This window comes from Eptatretus burgeri, chromosome 9, assembly GCF_056783735.1.
Source record: "Eptatretus burgeri isolate ZD-2024b chromosome 9, Ebu_testis_v1, whole genome shotgun sequence".
Taxonomy (NCBI): Eukaryota; Metazoa; Chordata; class Myxini; order Myxiniformes; family Myxinidae; genus Eptatretus; species Eptatretus burgeri.
In genome coordinates this window covers 11,088,855-11,104,500 of record NC_140969.1, presented here as the reverse complement: position 1 = coordinate 11,104,500, position 15,646 = coordinate 11,088,855, and the positions used below count along the sequence as shown (strand labels likewise).

Genomic DNA, 15,646 nt, shown 5'->3' with positions numbered 1-15,646 from the left:
GCCACGCGTCCCAGCCATGAGACCGTGTGAGGGCACGGAAAGAAAATTGGGGGGCGAGGCCCGAAATTGTGAGGACACAAACACAGGCGACGGGAATCTGGGTTGTTAGAACCAATAGTTTAAGCGAGAGGCGCTTGTTGGAAGCCCCGGGGTAGTTTAACAGGTTAATGGTTAGGGTAGATTAGGAAGTGTACCCCTCCGCACCATCCATCCCCTCGCTCTCGTTGTGGGCCACTGGACCCACTTTGGGTTAGATCGCTGAAGTCTGGGGAGGCCAATCTGAGGCTTCGTTGGGCCTCGACACAGGACGCTAGCTCTCCCTTGTTCCCCTCCAGGAAGGGAACGTAGGGGTTGGGAGTAGGCTAGGTGACAGGATAGGTTAGCCGAACAAGGACAGTACAGGGGGTTAGGGGACGATTTATAGTGGGGAAGTAAAAATAAAAAAATAAAAAAATAAGTTGGGGCGAAATTGGGGTTTGACAAATTAAGGGAGTGGGCATAGACAGTGACAGGCAAAGGCGATAGGTTGGGAGGGAGACCGTAGAGTAGGTCCGAGCCCGCTTTCCGAGTGGCAAGCACCACCGCACCCCTTCCACCAACCTGCACTGCAAGGCGAAAGGCAGGCCAGCTTCATCTGCTGGCTGTTTTACTTCAAGGCCTGTGCCGGCCGGGTCGTCTGCTGGTGTTTTGCTTCGAGGCCTGTACCGGCCGGATCGTCTGCAGCTGCTGTGCTGCAAGGCCTGTGCCGGCCAGTTCATCTGCCGGCTGTGTTTGCCTGCAGCGGCCCTGTTCTACAGGCTGTGTTTGCCTGCTGCTGTTGCCATGCCATGCCCACGGGCCATGTTCACCAGCCCCTGTTCAATTTTGCTTCGCCCCCCCTGTTCATTTCCATGTGCACCAGGATCAAGGCAACAGTTTGCAAGCTGCAAGAACTGCCCTGTTGGCAGCTAGAACACGGGCCTGCAGTGGCGGCCCGTGCACCGTGTTTGCGTCCATACATCCATCCGTTGTGTTCATTGCGTGTGCCACTTGAGCTGGCACGGAGACTGCGTTTGTGCAGCCCATGCACCGTTGTGGTTCACTGCTTTCAGTTCAAAGGGAGAGGCCTTGGACTGCGTGTGTGCAGCCGGCCACATTCCCTGTCACCTGCATTGTTTGAGCCAGAGACTGCATGCAAGCAGCTTGGCTCCCTGCTAACTGCTTTCTTTTTGCAGAGTTCAGTGATCCTGGGCCATGGTTTAGTGTAAAATTTGTAAGTTAAGGTTAAAATGTACTGTAAATATGAGTGCGCCCCGGCATGTCTGTCTTAGCGCCGGCAATTTTATTTAAGTCGTCCGTGTGAGTGGGTTTGTTCAGTTAGTTACTCAGCCCTCAGGTTATTTATTTTGGGGACACGAATACCATGAATGTCGCACTCAGGGATCCGTAGGTAAAATGTACTAGGGGAGAACTACACATGATGGCACACGAAAATTTGACGACTCGGGACGAGTCTGTAAAAAGGGGAGGGGGTAGTGTTGTGGTTGAGGAAATTCGCAAACCACCATTCAGGTCCCATAGGTGAGATATCTCTAAGTATATGTGTAGTTAGCCCAAACCCGTTGTTTAGAGGGAATAAATGTCATTCATTCGGGCTGCGACCCTTTAAGATAGCCGTTTTTCTGTTCTATCTTTATTTTGAACCAACCACGTCTCAACCGCCATCACACAATAACAACCACCGACCGCAACGCCGCTTCATGACAACAACAACGCCAACAGCCACGACCTTTACCGTCACAACTCGCTCTCGCAACCATCGCATCACCGCCATTCCAAGCGTCACCGTGGCCAGGGACCACCACAATAAACCCTCCACCACCTTCACCTCTCCTCCTTCTGCCGCCATTCCCGCACCGCTTGTGGGCACCGATCCTGGACTCGTACAGGGCGCGCGCTGAGCCACGGGTACAAAGAGCGGCCTTTCCGAGGGGAAGTCGGATCAGGAATGATTCACGCCCACTTCCGATCCGTCCAATCATTAAGCGCGGGGCGATTTGGCCCCGCCTCCAGACGCGTCGGAGTTGAATCGATATATGCAGATTCGCGGATCAGGAATGAATCACGCCCACTTTTCCTCCGTCCAATGGGCGAGCGTGGCTCCGCCCCCGAGCCGATCCTGATCCAAAAATCTGCATATGGTTTCTCCTGTCGCACTATAAAGCGCCGAGCGCGGGGCGAATTGAGTGAGTTGAGAGTTTCTGTTTCGGGCTCGGGCGAGTTGGAGAGGTGTGGCAGCGGCAGCGGCAGCGGCAGCGGCAGAGAGAAGAGTTTCTGTTTCGGGCTCGGGCGCGTTGTGGCGGCGGCGAAGCGTGGCAGCAGCAGCAGTCAAGACGGGGTTCGGAGTCTGTCGGGGAGCTGCGGAGAGGGGAGGCCGGGAACGCGGTCGAGGTCGCAGTGGAGTCGCTCGTCGCGGGACCCAAGCAAGCCAGATATCCTCTTTCCCCAGAGCATCAACAACCCCCCCTGTTTCCCCCCGCGCTGAGATAGTGCGAGAAGGGGGCCCCGTTCCCACCCCATTCCAAGCAGTGCCAGCGAGGCCCGCGGAGGAGCGCGGAGTCGGGGCGCCGCCGCCATTTTGCGACTCATCACCAGACGGGTAGGCTCGACGCGGTCTCGGCCCCAGGCCCGTCTGCCCCCTTGTAGTTGAGGGTGGCCCCTTTTTCTTTTGCTTTGGAGTATATGTGTTGTCGGCACCGTCTGTAAAGTAAAACTGTGTAAGTGTTGCCGTGTGCTCGCGTAGTCGGCAGTAGATCTGCATTGTGTCTCTTTTGTTGCATTTGCTTTTTGTGCATAATTGTTGTGTTACTTTTACATTTGCTTTTGGTGCATAATTGTTGTAATTGTATATGTGTGCTTTCCGTTTGCCGCGGAATAAATGTGCCTTATGTTGAACTGTTTTTCCCGTTTCGCTTCGTCTTTTCTTTAATTGAATCTCCATCTTACTTCACGTAAAGGGTTGGTAGGGGCTAAATACGCCCGATAATTAATCGGAACCGTCGAGGTTGACGATAACACCGCTCGGTTATCCCGATAGTCGACCTGTGGCGAGGTGCGATCGCCCGGTCTACCCTCCGTGTGGGTACTTAGGTAGGTCGAATTTGGCGAACAACCCTATCCCACGCGGGGGGCCGATTGGCACGATCGTGGTGAGGCTGAAAGGCCCACCCGTGACTAGTTCCCGGCGTTAGTCCGAGAGGGTCACGACGGAATTGTCCGTCCGGTGGGCGACGTGCCGCGATTCGAGTTACGTGGCCGCTCGCACGCCGGCGGGCGCGAATCCGCAACAATATATATATATATATATTGTTACAGTCATGGGTACTGAGTGTATTATGAGGGGGTTTAATCATCGTTTGTCCTCGGAAGAGCCGGACCTGGGGCTACTGCTCACAATTAACTTTGTGGTACGGTGGGTTGCTTTAGAACCACAAACGCCAATCAGTTAACCACGAGCTCCAGTCTCCACCGTCTAATTTTGCCATTTCACTGGAGGTCACATGGTTTCCTGAACAGGGAGCGCGCCCTCGGCAAAGCACCAATCTTATCTTGATTAGATCTTAATTAGGGGGGCCGAGAGTTCAACCGCTGATGCGTGCCGACTATTACAGGTCAATTAGTTTGGTAATTACCTTCCAATCTATCTAGGTTTGGACAATGCTGGATCAATGGAAGGAAAGGACAAACACGGACAGGATGGAACATCAACAAAGGATTTTATTCAGGTCAGGTCAGGTATGGGAGCATGTGCCAGAACAGCGCGTCGCTGCGTCCACTTTCCGCCGGTACTCCAGGGGCCTCCGTCTGGCCATCCCCCAGGCAGATGCCAGGCCCATCCCCATCTCCTTGAGATGATGGTCAACCTGTTGCAACCATGAGGAACGTGGTCGGCCCACTGGCCTCCTCCACTCATGAGACTCCCTCGCTGAGAGAATCTGGTGAGCAGGATCAGAGTCAGGAAAACGAGCCACATGTCCATACAGCCGCAACTGACGCTCACGGACTATGCAGGTAACAAATCTCATCCGAGTCTCTCTCAGCAACCGCTCGTTGGACACAAAATCCGACCAGCGATAGCCAAGGATTTTCCGAAGAGACCTGGTACCAAAGGAATTAAGTCTCCGACTCAGATCCTTGGTCAGAGTCCAAGTCTCGCACCCATAGAGCAAGACTGGAAGTACCAAGGACCTGAAGACTCGGACTTTTGTCCTCCCGCACAGGTACCGGCAGCGCCACACCCCATGATCCAGTGAATCCATGACTCCCCAGGCCCGACCCAGATGTCTATTGACCTCTGACTCGCAGCCAGCAGAGACATGAATATCACTGCCAAGGTAAGTGAATCTCTCCACGACCTCAACATCCTCACCACAAACAGACACAGACAGGACAGCAGCATCCAAGATGTCACTGAAAGCCTGGATCTTAGTTTTGACCCAAGAAACCCGTAATCCCAACGGCTCCGACTCCTCATTCAGCACCTCGAGGGCCCCCAAGAGGATGTCTAAAGTCTCCGCAAAGATGACTGCATCATCTGCAAAATCAAGGTCCGAGATCTTGACATTCCCAAATGACGCACCGCAACTTGATCTCTCCGACATCCTCCCTAAAATCCAGTCCATACAAGTGCTGAAAAGTGTGGGGGCAAGTACACATCCCTGACGAACTCCAGTAACAACTGGAAATAAGTCAGAGATGGTACCACCACACTTCACAGCACTCTCAGTACCAGAGTAGAGTTCAGACATCAGATCGATCAGTTTTGGTGGCACCCCACGAAGACCAAGAATCCTCCAGAGGACATCCCGATTCACTGAATCGAACGCTTTACAGAGATCAACATAGGCTGCAAGCAGCCCCTGCCGAAACTCTCGTCTGCGTTCGCTGAGGACACGAAGTGCAAGGATACGGTCAATCATTGACCTCTTTGGTGTAAAGCCTGACTGCTCTGGACGCTGGTGCTCAAGCAGATGGTGGCGAACCCTATCAAGTATTATCCGAGCAAAGACCTTGCCGGCACTGAGAGCAGCGTCACCTCTCGGTAGTTGTTGCAGTCTTGGCGATCATCCTTCCCTTTCCAGAGAGGGACAACAAGGCCCCTCTTCCAGTCAGTTGGGATGATGCCTGTGTTCCAGGCAGAGCACAAACCTGCATGCAACGACACGAGTGCAGCATTTCCACCAGCCTTGAGAAGTTCGGCATGGATGCCACAGATCCCTGGAGCTTTGCCCCATTTCAACTGGTTCACCGCAGCCCATGTTTCCACAAGCGAAGGTGGACCACAGTTGATGCGAGGGTCAGCAACAGGGATTGTAACACCCTTGACGTCCAACTCGACAGTTGGGGGATCAGCCTGGTACAACCGCTCAAAATAACCGGCCCAGCGGGCCTTCACTTCAGACTCCTCTGTCAAGAGCCTACCACTCTCTGCTCGAACTGTAGTGCTCCGAGGGATGGGCTTGGATGAACGTAATGTGCGAATTCCCCTGTAAGCGGGACGAGAATCACCTGTCCACAGGTGATGCTCTACCCCCTCACAGATTCCTCGCACATAGGCCTCCTTGTCCACCCTCAGTGCACGTACAGTTTTACGCCTCAGCTCCCTGAACAGCTCAGCTCTGCCATTCAGCCTGGCCCTGCGACTCTGGTCAATGGTATCCAGTGTCCCTTGAGAGACAAAATTCTTCTTTGCCCTGCGGTGAGCTCCAAGGCATCCACCGGCAACATCAAGGACGGTGGTCTTGAAGGCGCTCCACAACTCTTCAGGACCCCCCAAAGCACCCAGACCCCCCAAGTGTCCACTCAGCCTGTTCGCAAACTCCTCAGCTACTCTCTCATCTCTGAGCTTGGCAACATCCAGCCGAGGCTGGGATGGTACCATTCTCCAGGATTTAAGGTGCAGCTTTAGAGTTGCTACAACAAGCCTGTGGTCAGTATTGAGGAACTGAGCACTCCGGTAGACCCTGCAGTTCTGGATCATCCTCCAACGACCGTCAATGAGGACATGGTCAATCTCCTTTGCCACACCGCCAGCGTTGGAATACCAAGTCCAGAGATGAGCTTGTGGGCGCTGAAACCATGAACCAGCCACCCTAAGTCCATGACTTCTTGCAAAGTCAAGGAACTTAGTGCTATTCTGGTTCATAGTTCCTGACCCATGGGGACCAACACACACCTCATAACCATCCCTATCAGTTCCAGTCGATGCATTGAAATCCCCCAAGACTAGAAGTGTATCTCGTCTGGGGCACTGATCAACCACAGACTCGAGTGTGGCGTAGAATGTGTCCTTCACGGTGAGATCACTCGCCTCAGTCGGAGCATAAACAGAGACCAGGGAAATGACACCTCAGGAGTGACGAATCCTTAATCTCATAATACGCTCGTTGACCGGTGTTACCTCAATTATCATTGGGGTCAGCTTATTGGACACAGCTACAGCAACTCCTTGGGTATGGTAACCATCAGAGCGACCAGACCAATAGTAGGTGTAACCACCCACCATTATCTCGCCGCAATCCGGTCTCCGAACCTCAGAGAGAGTGCTGCAATCCCGATGTCCAAACGCTTGAGCTCAAATGATAACAGAGACAGGTGATCATCCTCTCTTAGGGATAGGACATTCCAGGCACCCACCCGAAGGGACCGCCTCAGGTTAACCCAAGGAGACCGCCGTCTGGTGGACCATTTTATTAATAAGGAAAAAATAAATAAAAATAACTTTTTATTTCCTTGTGGTAAAAATAAGTTAATTTGAAGCAATCAAAATAATCACAAGCAAATAAAGAATTAATCAGGCACTGATATAAAAAGAAACAAAGAGCAGATGCTTATCACTATGCCTTACTTCACAATTAAACACGAGACAAGGGTACCCAGCAGATCATTCAGGGGGGGGAGAGAAATCCAGTCTCGCTCACCAAATAGAAGTCGGCGTCCGTCAAATAGAACGTCCTGAAATGTGTGAGTGTGCCTTGTCCATTGCCACCGCCCAGCCTTCCCGTGTACCCACTTGCAAACAGGCTTGAACGCTCGTCGACATCACCCTCAATAACGAGGTACGCCAAGAGCAGGTCTCGAGCAGAACCAGTATTAACAGTCCGAGCGTCACCCACCGTCAGGAGTCACAACCAACGGACAGCTGTTCGGAGCTGTGAGAAGCTGAGGCGCTGTGAGAAACTGTAAGGCTGCAAGGCCGTCACCAACTGTCGCCAGCTCACCAACCGTCTGACTGGAACCGATGAAACGACTGTCTGACTGGAACCGAATAGAGCAGCCGTCTGACTGGAACCGACTGAAACAGCCATCTGACTGGAACTGACTGAAACAGCCGTCTGACTGGAACTGAAAAAACGACCATCTGACCAGAACGGAATGAAGCAGCCATCCGACTGGAAATGATGATAGCCGTTGCTCAGCTGTCGCCAACTGACTCTCAAAGCTGTTAGAAACGCAACCAGCTATCACCAACTGCCACAACCTACTATCGCCAACTGACTGGAAAAAAAAAACGGACCTCTTGTCCTCGTTATAGTTGGCCCGTCTGGGGCTGACGCAAGAGACTATGTGCCTCAAGCAGACTAACAAAATCCACCAACCCATTTGCGCATCATTGCACATGACAAACCGCCAATCTCGCGGTCATTCCTGGCCTACAATGCTATGTTTGTGGTGCTGGACGAATGGCAGAAAGCAGCCATTTGCCAGAATTAGTGAGCGAAAACGTGAAGCACTCATAAAATGTCAACAACAATTATCACCTAAATGTTCAGCCAGACACAAAAAAAGAGCCAGTTAACGTCCATCGAGCTGCTGAACGGGGTGTCAAACATCGATTGGAAAAGGCGGGTGTTGAACGTCGATGGAAAGAGGTGGGTGTCAACATCGGTGAAAGAGGTGGGTGTCGAACGTCGATGGAAAGAGGTGGGTGTCAACATCGGTGAAAGAGGCGGGTGTTGAACGTCGATGGAAAGAGGTGGGTGTCAACATCGGTGAAAGAGGTGGGTGTCGAACGTCGATGGAAAGAGGTGGGTGTCAACATCGGTGAAAGAGGTAGGTGTTGAACGTCGATGGAAAGAGGTGGGTGTCAACATCGGTGAAAGAGGTGGGTGTCGAACGTCGATGGAAAGAGGTGGGTGTCAACATCGGTGAAAGAGGTGGGTGTTGAACGTCGATGGAAAGAGGTGGGTGTCAACATCGGTGAAAGAGGTGGGTGTCGAACGTCGATGGAAAGAGGTGGGTGTCAACATCGGTGAAAGAGGTGGGTGTCGAACGTCGATGGAAAGAGGTGGGTGTCAACATCGGTGAAAGAGGTGGGTGTCGAACGTCGATGGAAAGAGGTGGGTGTCAACATCGGTGAAAGAGGTAGGTGTTGAACGTCGATGGAAAGAGGTGGGTGTCAACATCGGTGAAAGAGGTAGGTGTTGAACGTCGATGGAAAGAGGTGGGTGTCAACATCGGTGAAAGAGGTGGGTGTCGAACGTCGATGGAAAGAGGTGGGTGTCAACATCGGTGAAAGAGGTGGGTGTCAAACATCGATTGGAAAAGGCGGGTGTCGAACGTCGATGGAAAGAGGTGGGTGTCAACATCGGTGAAAGAGGTAGGTGTTGAACGTCGATGGAAAGAGGTGGGTGTCAACATCGGTGAAAGAGGTGGGTGTCGAACGTCGATGGAAAGAGGTGGGTGTCAACATCGGTGAAAGAGGCGGGTGTTGAACGTCGATGGAAAGAGGTGGGTGTCAACATCGGTGAAAGAGGTGGGTGTCGAACGTCGATGGAAAGAGGTGGGTGTCAACATCGGTGAAAGAGGTAGGTGTTGAACGTCGATGGAAAGAGGTGGGTGTCAACATCGGTGAAAGAGGTGGGTGTCGAACGTCGATGGAAAGAGGTGGGTGTCAACATCGGTGAAAGAGGTGGGTGTTGAACGTCGATGGAAAGAGGTGGGTGTCAACATCGGTGAAAGAGGTGGGTGTCGAACGTCGATGGAAAGAGGTGGGTGTCAACATCGGTGAAAGAGGTGGGTGTCGAACGTCGATGGAAAGAGGTGGGTGTCAACATCGGTGAAAGAGGTGGGTGTCGAACGTCGATGGAAAGAGGTGGGTGTCAACATCGGTGAAAGAGGTAGGTGTTGAACGTCGATGGAAAGAGGTGGGTGTCAACATCGGTGAAAGAGGTAGGTGTTGAACGTCGATGGAAAGAGGTGGGTGTCAACATCGGTGAAAGAGGTGGGTGTCGAACGTCGATGGAAAGAGGTGGGTGTCAACATCGGTGAAAGAGGTGGGTGTCGAACGTCGATGGAAAGAGGTGGGTGTCAACATCGGTGAAAGAGGTGGGTGTTGAACGTCGATGGAAAGAGGTGGGTGTCAACATCGGTGAAAGAGGTGGGTGTCGAACGTCGATGGAAAGAGGTGGGTGTCAACATCGGTGAAAGAGGTGGGTGTCGAACGTCGATGGAAAGAGGTGGGTGTCAACATCGGTGAAAGAGGTGGGTGTCGAACGTCGATGGAAAGAGGTGGGTGTCAACATCGGTGAAAGAGGTGGGTGTCGAACGTCGATGGAAAGAGGTGGGTGTCAACATCGGTGAAAGAGGTGGGTGTTGAACGTCGATGGAAAGAGGTGGGTGTCAACATCGGTGAAAGAGGTGGGTGTCGAACGTCGATGGAAAGAGGTGGGTGTCAACATCGGTGAAAGAGGTGGGTGTCGAACGTCGATGGAAAGAGGTGGGTGTCAACATCGGTGAAAGAGGTGGGTGTTGAACGTCGATGGAAAGAGGTGGGTGTCAACATCGGTGAAAGAGGTGGGTGTCGAACGTCAATGGAAAGAGGTGGGTGTCAACATCGGTGAAAGAGGTAGGTGTTGAACGTCGATGGAAAGAGGTGGGTGTCAACATCGGTGAAAGAGGTGGGTGTCGAACGTCGATGGAAAGAGGTGGGTGTCAACATCGGTGAAAGAGGTGGGTGTCGAACGTCGATGGAAAGAGGTGGGTGTCAACATCGGTGAAAGAGGTGGGTGTTGAACGTCGATGGAAAGAGGTGGGTGTCAACATCGGTGAAAGAGGTGGGTGTCGAACGTCAATGGAAAGAGGTGGGTGTCAACATCGGTGAAAGAGGTAGGTGTTGAACGTCGATGGAAAGACGTTAGACGAGCCTCCGTTGGGCTAATGACTATCTCACGTGCATGGATGTATCAGTAGTCAAGAGAAAAAGCTTTCCATAAGAGAGGGAATCTATTCTTTACCCTTCTCAACGCATCAAAGTTAGAATCCCACCAGACATGGGGATGGGTCTATCCTGGACATGCATTTAGGGAAATAACCGAGGACCTAGATGTTTGTATCTATTCATCGAATCTGATTCTGAAATATATATATATATATATATATATATATATATATATATATATATATATATATATATATATATATATATACACATGTTTATTTATATATATATACTGTACATATATATACATATACATATATATATATATTTAATATTTATAAGGGCTCTTACAACCCATGCAACTTCCACACACTCCCCCCCACCCCCTTCCTCCAACACATGATTAATAGTACATATCATTTTAAACTTACCTTGTGCCTCTACAAACCCCAGGTATGACGTTCCTATAGGTGTCAGATGCAGGTTTGGGTCAAATGCACATCGATGAACTTTGAGCCTTTCACGGGCCCACATCGTCAGGAGTTTTTGCAATGCAGACTGCAACATATCAACTTTTATTACGAGTTGATCAGGAACTTCTCCACCTGTTTCTCTGCAGTCCAGGTTGCTTGGCAGCTGTTAGAAAGACCCTGCAACTCTAACAGCTGTGGAACAACCTGGGCTCTGTCTTTTGCTCCTGAGATGGTGGAGAAGGTTCAATCAACCCTCAATTCTGACTCTGCTACTGCATCAGGTGGCATCTGCTCACATGTTCCAAAACCCTGCTTTGCTGCTCTTTCACAACGAACAGCAAACACAGTCCGCTGTCAACCTTCAACCCTTTCCCGCCTGAGGAAGTTCACCGCAGACTATGTGGTCAGCCCAGAAAAGGTCATGGCTGATGGTGAGGCCGAGAAGTTCAAGAGACTGGACCTCTTCCGGTGGATTACCAAGGAAATGGATAGGTGGGTTAATTTGATGATCATTCCGGTTAATTTAATATTAATTAAGTTTTATTTTTTAAGTTTAATAATTTTTTAAGTTTAATAATTTAATTAAGTTAATTTGATATTAGACCAGAGTCTAATAATTTCCATCTCAGCAGAGAGAGATGCAGCCATGGTCTGCCTAGCAGTAGGATCAGGATACTGGTATGGATGACAATGTGGAGTTGTCAACAAAAAGAAAGAGATGCTTTTCAAGAACATTGGAGAAGCCATAAATATCAATGAGCAACAAGATTGTTTGTTGTTTGGTTCTGTACTTGTGCTCTATTGGTTCACGAGTCAGTAAGTGACCACTATATTCGCTATGGGTGTCTGTCTGTCTGTCCCGAGCATAGCTCCGTGGGTTTTGATCCGATCCTGATAAAATTTGGGTGGGAGGCTTATATCATGATCGAGTTGTGTTTTCCTGAGAATGGGCGTGCTGCGCCCATTATGGGCAGAGCCACGCCCAAAAAACACGTGTTTTTAGGAGGTAGCCGATTTCAAGTTCCATCTTCTCCGAGGGGGTTTGTCGAATCTGGCGGGGGTTTCGGTATTTGGTTAGCCCAATGGCACCTGCATAGCCCCACGGAGCTCGATTTTTCATTTTCGTCCCAAGGTCAAGGTCACGAACTTAGAAAATGTCAAAAAAAATCAATAAATCAGGCATCGAGCTCCTAGGGTTTTCAACTGTTTCAAGTGAAAGTTGGTATGCAAGTAGTGCTCTTCGAGTACTACAACTTTCATCATTTACGTTTTTCCCGATTCTCGCCAGTTTGCCCGTGGCGTCCCCTCGAAGGTCAAAAAATAAGAAAGGCGAACCGTGTACATTGCTCGTCAACCATCACCGTCTCCAGACTTTTAATGAACTATATTTCATCCTGAAACTTAAAAAAAATCCTTAAATGTATTTCTTCTTCAAGAACAAAGCAACCGAAGGATAAAAAGGCAATGCACCAACAGTGGGCAGTGGGAAAACAAGCAGAGGAATGAACAGACAGAAAAAGAGTTCAAGGAGGAAACATAACAATATACTCGATTGAGGACCGCAAGAGCACATGACTCAGATGACTCAGTTGGAAAACACAAAGTGGCACTCAATGAGACGTGCCATTACATTACAAAGAAAAAATAACAGCAACAATTAACTAAAAGCAGAAAACAACATCTATCCAAACGAAAGAATGAACTTCTAACCTCGTCTTGCTCCTCTAAAACATGGTGATGCCTTGTTAAGTCTGTATGTATGCTGCCCTTCCATCCATTCCCTCTCTTTAATGGCAACACAGCTGACTCCGCTCATGAGAAGGTTGAATGCCACAATTCTGTGTTTGCTTCCAAATTTTGTGTCCCCAACCCCTCACTCTCAGCACCCATCCTTCCCTGTCATACCCAACTGCTCCTGGACTCTGTGTCTTTTGCACCTGAGATGGTAGAGAAAGTTCCATCAACCCTCGACTCTGACTGTGCGACTGGACTGGACGGTATCAACTCACGTGTTCTAAAACCCTGCCCTGCTGCGCTTTCACATCCTCTCTCTGTCCTTTTCACCCTGTCATTTTCACTAGGCCATCTTCCATCTGCTTGGAAATCCGCCAAAACATCACTGTACTACTTAAAGAAGGTACAAAAACTGATCGCCTCAACTACAGACCTCTCAGCTTCTGTCCAATCAACAGCAAGGTCATGGAATCCATCATCGCAGTTGATATGAAATCTTTCCTTTTCTCCAACAACCTCATTTAAGATCACCAATTTAGTTTCAGAGCAGGTCACTCCACCTTGGACATGCTGCTTCTACTCACCCAACAATGAATGAAGGCCCTCAATGTCAGAAATAGGTTCAGGGCCATCTCTTTGGACATATCGCGTGCTTTCGATGCAGTCTGGTCTTCTGTCTTACTCTCCAAACTCTCTGCCGATGGCACCTAAGGCTGACTCGACACATGGCTAACTGATTTCCTCAACTCTCGTATCTAACATGTCGTCGACCGAGAATTAACAGGGTCTATCTGACATTTCATTCAAATTTAGAAGAAGTCCATGTAGAAGGGCAACAGAGGAAACTAAGTAAGATTATTTTATGTAACCTTTATATGTACCTGTTATGTAGCACACGATATGAAAATAAAATGTTATGAGATAGCGGCAATTCCACTTTGAATTTTTGATTTCATTTTTCTCAAACTTTAAAAAAGTGTAGTTGGACCCTGTTAATTCTCGGTCGACGATGTGGCACTCAACTGAATGCTTTAATCTCCTCTCGTGTCGAGGCTGGAGTGTCCCAAGGCGTTATGGGCCCAGTCCTGTTGCTGATCTTCATTAATGATCTCTCTGACTCTCTGGAAATCCTCTTTATCTCTTTGCTGATGACTCCACCATCTACCATGACATCCCTCATCCTTCAGAGAGGCAGGCTGCAGCCTCTTCAGAGCTTGAAAAAAAAAAAACATCACAAGTTTGTCAAACACTTGGAATATCTTTTAATCCTGACAAATCTCACACTCTCACTCTCTGAAAGAACTCTCTGGTGAACCCTCCTATCTACTTTCTTCGCAATCCTCTTGAAGAAGTTCAGTCATTCAAACTCCTGGGTCTCACTATCAGCCATGATCTTCATTGAGCAAACCACATTTCAAAGTCGGCTTCCAAAGCCAACTGCCAAACTGGGCATTCTCCATCACACAAAGTCATTCCTTGATACACCTAAACTCCGATCCACCTCCAAGGCCTTCATCCACAGCTTGATGGAGTACTGCGCTTCCCTTTGGGCTGTCTCCCCTACCTCACATCTTGCTCAGCTTGAGGCTGTGAAAACCAAGGCCTTTAAGATTATTGTAATCTCCCACGATGAAGCCGAGTCGATCGGCCTATTACTTCGCCAGCCCAGACAGGTCGCTGGACTTTCTGCTCTTTCTGTACATCGGCCCTCCTAAGGTTTCTGGAGTGTTCACACGGTCCACCATCAATCAACCCTCTTCTCGTAAAACTACCTAATTCCAGGATTACTGCTCACCTCCACTCATCTGTACCTCTTTTTTTTTACCACCTGTGGAACCAACTTCCACATCCTCTTCAACCTCCTCCCTCCAAGTCTTCAAGACAACTGTTCACCACTATCTCAAATCGTACCCAATCCTAAACAATGATCTTTTCTACCCTTGTAACCCCCCTCCCCCACCCAATCCCTCCTCCTTCTTCCAAATTTCCAGTTTTCCCTCCTGAGAGTTCCCTTCTGTATCGATCTTGTCTACCCCATGCATCCTTTCCTGCAACTTCATCCCCCCCCCATTCTTCCATAACCCATTCTTTGTTATGGAGCCCCCCCCCTCTGCTATTCCCTTTGCATGTTGCATCCTAATCTGTTGAGTGTACTAGTACTAGCTCTTCCACGAGCCTTGACTACGTGTACAAAAAACCCTGTTAAACAAGGCTATTCCGGAACCTCAGCTTTCGAAAACAACCTCTCAGAGCAGAGAAGATGGTGTCTGGTCATGAAGGAACCTGGAACCAGCTCTTTGATTTAATTGTATTTTGATATTACAAGCGAAAACCCCATCCTTATGAATGAGTTAGTTTACCCGGAATTACGGGTGGGATAACTCCTCTGGAATGGGGCATTTTAATATGACTTGTAATACCCACCACCACCAAGAGAATCACTATACCATGCATGCTTACATAGAATTGGAGTCCTGCACCCACCCTGGACCACCGCAGGACAATGCCAATGGGGAGGCATCGCCCACAAAGCTCAAGCCACATTTTGAGGGGCAGACCCCAGAACCACGCTTCCCCAATAACTTTTTAAGCCTGAGAATTCCAGGACTCGAGGCTGGAATGCATCCGAGGAAAATCAAAGGGTCAAGGCTGAACCTGCGGGAACGAGCCTCTACGAGAACGAATGGGCTGGTGCCGAGACGCAGAGAGCTGACAAAGCACTGAGTTTCCCAAGACGTGCCGGCCAACACACTAACTCGCACACTATATTTATGTCTAGTCCTACTTCTAATTCTTTCATTTGGAATGCACGAGAGTATTCAACGATTACACCATCGACCTGTTCAGGGCTGGGTTACTGACTCACATTCACGATTTCCTCTGTTCGACCACCAACATTCACCGGCCCCTCTCCCGACATGGTGCACCACATCATTTAACTCTCCCAACCCCTCTTCTCTCTCCCGCTCCCGTTTCATGTTGGGACCAACGTAAGCCCGCAGGCTTGCGTTGGGCGAGCTTCTTTTCTCCCTCTGTCTATCACCCTTCCTTATCTCATTCCCCAGAGTGTATGAGGTGTCTGTTCAATCATGATAAGTTGACTGACTAAAGAGGGCTGATGTGTTTAAAAGGTAAAGTCTTTCTCTTGCAAACTGTTTGCCTGTAAATATATGTCCTTTTGATCCCAATAAACTGTTTGCAAACTGCCTGATCACCTTTCCTCCATTGCTTAGAGCATTCA

General features: G+C 49.6%; 1 long non-coding RNA gene across 1 annotated transcript in view; it reads right to left on the bottom strand.

The window, feature by feature from the left end:
- LOC147019525 (uncharacterized) overlaps nt 1–7,086 on the bottom strand; it is a 75,504-nt gene extending 68,418 nt beyond the window's left edge. The window contains exon 1 of the long non-coding RNA XR_015061449.1: nt 6,960–7,086. This is a non-coding gene — a long non-coding RNA (uncharacterized LOC147019525). The remainder of the gene's footprint in view (nt 1–6,959) is intronic.
- Nucleotides 7,087–15,646: the final 8,560 nt, after the last annotated feature.